The 7,378-nt window shown below is 37.2% G+C and overlaps 1 non-coding gene across 1 annotated transcript; it reads left to right on the top strand.

Moving 5' to 3' along the window:
* Nucleotides 1–6,722: 6,722 nt before the first annotated feature.
* Nucleotides 6,723–6,829, top strand: LOC140006814 (small nucleolar RNA R71). Its single transcript, XR_011814663.1, has one exon. It is a non-coding gene; the product is annotated as a small nucleolar RNA R71 (small nucleolar RNA).
* The last annotated feature ends 549 nt before the right edge of the window (nucleotides 6,830–7,378 follow it).

Below are 7,378 nucleotides of genomic sequence, written 5' to 3' on the forward strand. Positions count from 1 at the left end.
AATCATCCAGATCGGAGTTGTGCAGCCTGAGATATGGTCGAAATACTATCACCTGGTCAAACCTCTGTTTCCAGTTTCGACCACAGAGTGCAGCTTCTGTATTCCGACTTTTTGTCCACGAAAATGGCAGAATTGGATTTCGATGTCTTCATACGAATTGTAGGTCTCTTTCTTAGCTTAAAAATGGTATAAAGATCACCTTAATCCGATAAGTGTAGCTCCAGATATGATCAAAATACTGAAGAGTGTCAAAACTGATTTGTCTTGCATTTCCTCACTTGAACGTTTTTCACTTCATTCTTCTTGTTACCACTTGAATTCATCACCAACTTTCTATTTTTCATCTCATTTGACATCCTTTGGTGATTGAATCATCATTCCTGCATAAAAATGAAGTTTTTATCATTAAAATCACTAAAAATGCAATATTATCCACTTTTACCAAAAATATATAATTTTACCAAAAACCTCTTTATTTTATTTATAAAACTAGATAATCAACTCAAAATTAACTAATAAAATGCACTTAAAAATACGTAAAATAAACTCTTATCAAATACCCCCACACTTGAATCATTGCTTGTCCTCAAGCAATATAAAATTCCAACCATCAATGATCCAAAAATTTGAAAATAAACATATGTAGTATTTCAACTCCGTTTCCTTAAATCAAGGTAAATAACCCTTATGTGATCTTTTAATTAACCTCAAGTACTCATAATATCAAGCAAAGAAGAGCCAAGTATACCATAATTTTACTAATTTAACTCAATTTCTCATTTTTACCCAATTTTACAAGCAAGCAACTCATATAGTCAATAAAGATGCTAACTAATCTCATGATCAACTTCTTTATTTTTCTTAAAGAGGGATTTATTTTCTTTTATTTTCTTTTTTCTTTTTTCTTTTTTTTAAATATATTTTAAGAGTTAAATACTACTTAAGTTGTGAAAAATACCTTTTGACGCGAAGATCGACATTTTTAGATGAAGATCACCGGTTACTCAATATTTCACATACTCAAGTTGCTTTTCATACTCTTAATTCAAGTACCGTTTTACGCGAAAGTCGACATTTGTAGATGAAGACTCCCGGTTACTAAGTACAAGAACCATTGGAGTAGAATAACTCTTTTCTTTTCTTTTTTTATACAAAATATATATATATATATATATATATAGAGAGAAATAATAAAATTCCCTCTAAAAAGCAATCATGAGAAGAGAGTAACACTTATTGACCATATTAATTCCTTAACTTGTAAAATCAAATAAAAAGAAGAAATTTCATCAAATATGCAAAATTTAGGCATAATTTTCTCTACTTTACTAGATATACTTTCCTACAAATGTCAAAATTATAATCACATAATAATCAATTCCAAGTTAACTGAGAAAAGAAGTTTCAAAACCACATATATCTATTTCAAAAAGGATAAGTGACAAAATTTTATTTGTTTATTTATAATATATATATATATATATATATATATATATATATATAAGTATAAGGTTTTGGAAAAATTTTGACAGAGTTTCCCTTTAAAAGTGGACTAAACTCCCTGCCAGCAACCACAAGAAACACAATTTAAGCACAAGAATTATATCTAACACAACTAAAATCACAAGTACCACACATTTCTTCCCCCACATTTAGAATACACATTGTCCTCAATGTGTAGGGAAAGAAAAGAAAAGAAACAAAAGAAAGGAACAAGTGACTCCCCAAGTGATATGGCTGTGGTCCAGTGAAGCCTTGAAGCATGAGTCATCGACCGCTCAACCATCTATAGTCAACGACCTACTAGTTACTGCCACAAGTTCCAATATTCAAAATAAGGAATGTAAGTTAACATTTTTCAAACAAAAGATAAAAATAACATGCAAACAAGCAAACAAAAGAAAAGCCAGCCAAAGGGCAGCCTCAATCATCCTCTTCATTGTCATCTTCATCATTATCGACGGGAGGTGGATGTAAGCCTAGATGATGTTCAATGCGGTCCAGGCGAGTATCTAGTCGGGCTAAATGATGGTCGATGTCATCCAAGCGGCCGAAAAGCCGCTGCCAATTGGTTTGTGGCGGAGGAGGAGGTGGTGCTGCAGTAGATGGTCCAGCTTCCTCGCGACCATGTCTAGCCTTCTGTCTCCGTTCCTGAACAGGGCGTGGAATGTCCCCCGTGCCAATACCAAGCCGACGAAGAGTAGTAAGAGTCATTTCAGCTCGTGGAGGAACATTCTCCCGCCTCATGCCTTCCAAGCGAACCTCAAAACGGGGGAAGATTAAAGTCAGTAGACGAGGAAATGATAATTTGAAAGAAGTTGTCTTACGCCTCGCCGTAGACCGAATGTGGCTAATGATGATGTTAGGCAGCGAAATGTGAGCATATGGAGACGTCCGGTTATGGAACATGTAATCCAAGAAGTAGATATCGCTCTTGCGAACCTCCGTGTGCCCCGTCTTCTTAGGAATAACATTGTGAGCCACTATATAAATGATAAGACGATGACGAGGTTCGAACACATTCGCCAATATGGTCTCCTTCCTTGTAGAGCGAAAAGGTTGGTACTCGAGACCAAATCTGGCCATGGCCAATGATGGATCCCACCTCCTATTCGGGGGAACAAACTCCTTCTTCAGATCTACTGGACGTCCGTCATCCATACACCCCACAATAGCAGCCAAATCTTGACGTGACAAGACGATTCGTCTTCCACGCACCCAGGACTCAACCATTTCTCCACTGTGGCGCGTCTTACTCTCAATGTTGGCGTAAAACTCGCGCACCAAGTCGGGGTAGTAATGGTTTGGTAAGGTGAGAATCGGAGCCCATCCTAGCTGAGCAAAAGCCTCTGAGATGTTATACATCATCTCAACTGTTGGGTTGACATGCATCTCGAACAGGAATTCCAAGTTAGCATGCTCCTCATGCCATTCTTGATTCCTGCGAGTATTGAACCTAGCACTGTCAAATACCGATCTACCCGCTCCACGGGAGCTGCCCTCACCAGGCTGTCGACTAACCGGTGGCGGAGAAGGTGAACTCTCCTCCTCAGACACGTCCATCTCTTCATTAACCTCTCTCTCCTCACTACTAGAGGATGAAAGTACCGCTCTTCTTCCCCTTGGCATAGTACCTAAAAGAAAATGTTACAATTAACCACATGTATTTAGACACACTGCGCAATTTGGCAATGAATATCCGAAAATGATCCAAATAATCTCTAAAGTGTCCTTGCAAGTGATAATTCGTCCAATAACTAATGTAAAAGACCGAATCAAGAAGAGCCATAATTTTTGCCAAAAATTGTTCAAAATCACCAATTGAAACAAGATATTGAATAATTATAACCCAATCAGTGAAATTAACAATAATTATGATTATAACTATTTAGAATTAACAATAATAACATGCCTTTAGCTATAATCATGTTTAAGCAAAAATTAAACCAATTAACTCACTAAATCAACCATATTACTCAATATACACAATGCACATGCCCAATCATCATCAACTAACCATCCTTAACCATAATTAATCATCACCAATGGCTCAAAAACATCCTAGTTCCTTTTTCCAATTTCGTCTAAATATAGCAATTGTGAATTTTAAAGTAATAATGACCAACAAATTGCTACATTTAAACTCATAAACATACTTAAACAATCTCAATAAGCATGAATAAATTCAAAAATAGTCAAATACATCATTAAATTTTCGACATTAAAAGATGTCAGATAGCTCAGGAAAAAAAAATATAACTTTCTAAAATCAAAAGATTTGATGAAGAAACTTACCTCAATCACGTAGAAGGATGTTTGGTGATGCTAAAATTGCAAAAAGCCCTATAAAACAAACTCCAATTGACCTCCAATTGAAGAAATTAGAGTTGAAGAACCCTAACCTTCAATCCTTCAAAAACTGAATTTAAGGTGTTTTTCTTGGATTTTAATCAGTTAAAAAGGTTGTATGAAGCTCAAAAAGTGTTGGGTTGATGATTTCTAGCAAGATTATGGAGTAAAAATGAAGATTTGTGAGGTAGTTAGAAGGAAAAAGGAAAAACGCGGCTGGAAAAATTGGAGAAGTGAAGAAATGTTCTGGAAATCGCGTTTTTGAAGCAGAAAAGTGAACCGCAAACGCGACTAAAAACGCGCCTTAAACGCGCGTTTTTAAAGCCGCGTTTTTTGCACAAATCTCGCAGAATTGAAAACGCGGTTACGTATGAAAACGCGACTTAAAGTCGCGTTTATCTGTGTCGCGTTTTCCAGTTTTGCTCAGGCGAGAAAACGCGATTTCCTCCAAAACGCGACTTTAAGTCGCGTTTTAAAGGCGCGTTTTCTGTTCTGCAGGCTCAGAATTGAAAACGCGATTCTGAGAAACGCGACTTATAGTCGCGTTTTCTTGGAAAACGCATTTTCTGCTTCGATTTTTGGCAGAATTTCAACTTTTGAAAAATTACAAAAGGTACCCCAATGACTCAAAATGCATCATAGATCATTTGTTTGCCAATTTTAATGACTGGAACAAATGTAAAACATTAAAAACATGCATTTTACCCCTTTATAATGAATCAAAAACACCTTTAACGCAAATCGAGGGGTTGAGTTGTTTGATCAAAGTTCGCCTTTTTTGTACTCAATTGGTCATCCTTGCCTTCAATTGCCACCCTACATTACAAAAACAGCAATGTAGCTAAAACATTGATTCAAACCACAAAATCACACCAAGTTAACAAATATAACCTAAATATTGGGTTGCCTCCCAATTAGCGCTTTTGTTTATAGTCGTTGGCTCGACTGAAAAAGTTGAATCACTTTAGAGCATTAGAGAGAGATTTTCTCCCCATGGGTCGAAACTCCAGAGCCAATCCACCATGTGGTGAACCATGCATTGATCTTCATAATCCAATTTCCTCAAATGCCAAGGAGGAATATTAGACTTGTCATAGAGAGGCTCAACTTCACCTTGGAGTGGATTTTGCTTGTCTTTTCTGAATTGGCTCAACTTTTCACCATTTTCTTCATGGAATGGCGAATTTATTAAGCCAACTTCCATCCTTATCTTCTCCTCCTTTGTTCCTACACCATGAAAGTTAGTACCAAGGACATTTATAATTTTAACTTCTTCGGTCCTTTCTTGGTTAACCTTTTCATCAGATGGCATATTAGAAACAAGAGCAGTAGGCTCTATACTCCCATCTTTATTATCCAAATTGAATTCCAATTCCTCACCATTAACCCGTAATATAAGCTTACCTTTTTCTACATCAATTATAGTTCGTGCAGTGGCTAAAAACGGTCGTCCTAGAATAATTGGCATTCTCACATCTTCTTCAATATCTAAGACAACAAAATCCACAGGTATTATAGATTGTCTTACCTTTATGAGCACATTTTCCAAAATACCCATGGGACGTGTGATTGACCGATCCGCCAATTGCAATGTAATATTGGTAGCTTTTAGCTCTTGAAGTCCCAATCTCCGGGCAACCGATAACGGCATAAGTGACACACTTGCACCTAAATCACATAAAGCATTAGAAAAATGCAATTGACCAATAGTGCAAGGAATAGAAAAACTTCCCGGATCTTTCAATTTAGGAGGGAGTTTATTCTTAATCAATGCACTACACTTTTCCGTTAATGCTATCATCTCATTATCTACAATTTTCCTCTTCTTTGACATGTTGTCTTTCAAGAAACGTGCATAAGAGGGAATCTGTGTTATAGCATCAATGAAAGGAATGTTAATGTGCAATTGTTTAAACATTTTGAAGAACTTTTCAAACTCCCGATCCTGTCCATCTTTCTTCAACCTGTGAGGAAAAGGTATCACATTAGAATTTAATTTGGGATGAAGTGCATCAATATCAATGATAACATGATCAGTTTGACTTTCTTGCTCCCCTTCAATTGCTTGCTTCTCGTCTTTTTCACAACCTGAATTTTCAAAATCGAATCCCTCAACCGTTTTACCGCTTCTAAGAATGATTGCATTGACATGCTCTCTCGGATTCACTTCGGTTTTACTTGGTAATTCACCAGGGTTTCTATTGTTGATCACATTGGCAATTTGACCAATTTGAACCTCCAAGTTTCTGTACATCCCAGCTAATTGGTCCAACCGCCCCTCAACTCGCTCGAATCTATCCGAAGTCACCTTAGCAAGTTTTTCCACCGCGATCCACCAACTTGGTTTAGTTTCAGCCTGTGGTTGCCTTGGTTGAAATCCCGGCGGATTGGTTGGCCTTTGTTGATTGCCTTGATCTTTCCATCCAAAGTTTGGATGATTTCTCCACCCCGGATTGTAAGTATTCGAGTAGGGATTATTTGGAGCATTTCGGTTGTAATTATTGACAAATTGTACCTGCTCAGAATCAACACACTCATTAATATCATGTTCACCTCCACAGAAAGAGCAACAAGCTACGTGTGCATTAGATGAACTTGGACCAACTCCACCTTGTCTACTTAGCAATTTCATCACATTATTCATTTGAGCACTCAGCATATTGAGAGTGTCCATTTCTATCATACTTGCGTGACGTCTTGTATTACCTCTCTCATTGGCCCATTGGTAGTTATTTGCTGCCATTTCTTCTATCAAATTATGAGCTTCTTGGGGTGATTTACCCATTAAAGCTCCACCTGCAGCTGCATCGATTATAGTTTTAGTAGAAAAAACTAAACCATTATAGAAGGTTTGTATGATTAACCACTCCGGCAGTCCATGATGTGGACATTTCCGAAGCAAATCTCTAAACCTTTCCCATGCCTCATATAATGATTCACCTTCCATTTGGCTAAAACTAGTGATATCCATTCTTAGTTTAGCAGTCTTACCTGGTGGAAAATACTTGTTTAAGAATGCTCTTGATAAATCATCCCATCCGGTGAAAGTATTAGGAGCATGAGAGTGTAGCCAAAGTTTGGCCTTATCTCTCAATGAAAATGGGAACAACCGTAACCTTATAGCATCATCACTAACTCCATTCATTTTAATTGTATCACATATTTCCAAGAATGTAGCTAAGTGTGTATTAGGATCTTCTACTGCATTACCTCCAAATTGAGATTGTTGAACCATTTGAATAAGTGATGGTTTAATCTCAAAATTGTTAGCATTTACCGTAGGCCTTACTATACTTGTTTGAGATCCTTGTGTTCCCGGTAGAGCAAAATCTCGTAGAACTCGCCTATTTGCTTCATTTTCAGCCATTTCTTCTTCAAATGGTAGTTCTATCAAAATTTCCTCTATCGGTTGCCAAATCTCTTGTTCCTCTTGCTGTTGTGTGTGCCTCCTTTGTCTACGTAGTGTCATCTCAATTTCTGGATCGAAAGGTGCGACTTCTCGAGACTCCCGGTGCATACACTACAAACA

This window comes from Coffea arabica, chromosome 1c, assembly GCF_036785885.1.
Source record: "Coffea arabica cultivar ET-39 chromosome 1c, Coffea Arabica ET-39 HiFi, whole genome shotgun sequence".
NCBI lineage: Eukaryota > Viridiplantae > Streptophyta > Magnoliopsida > Gentianales > Rubiaceae > Coffea > Coffea arabica.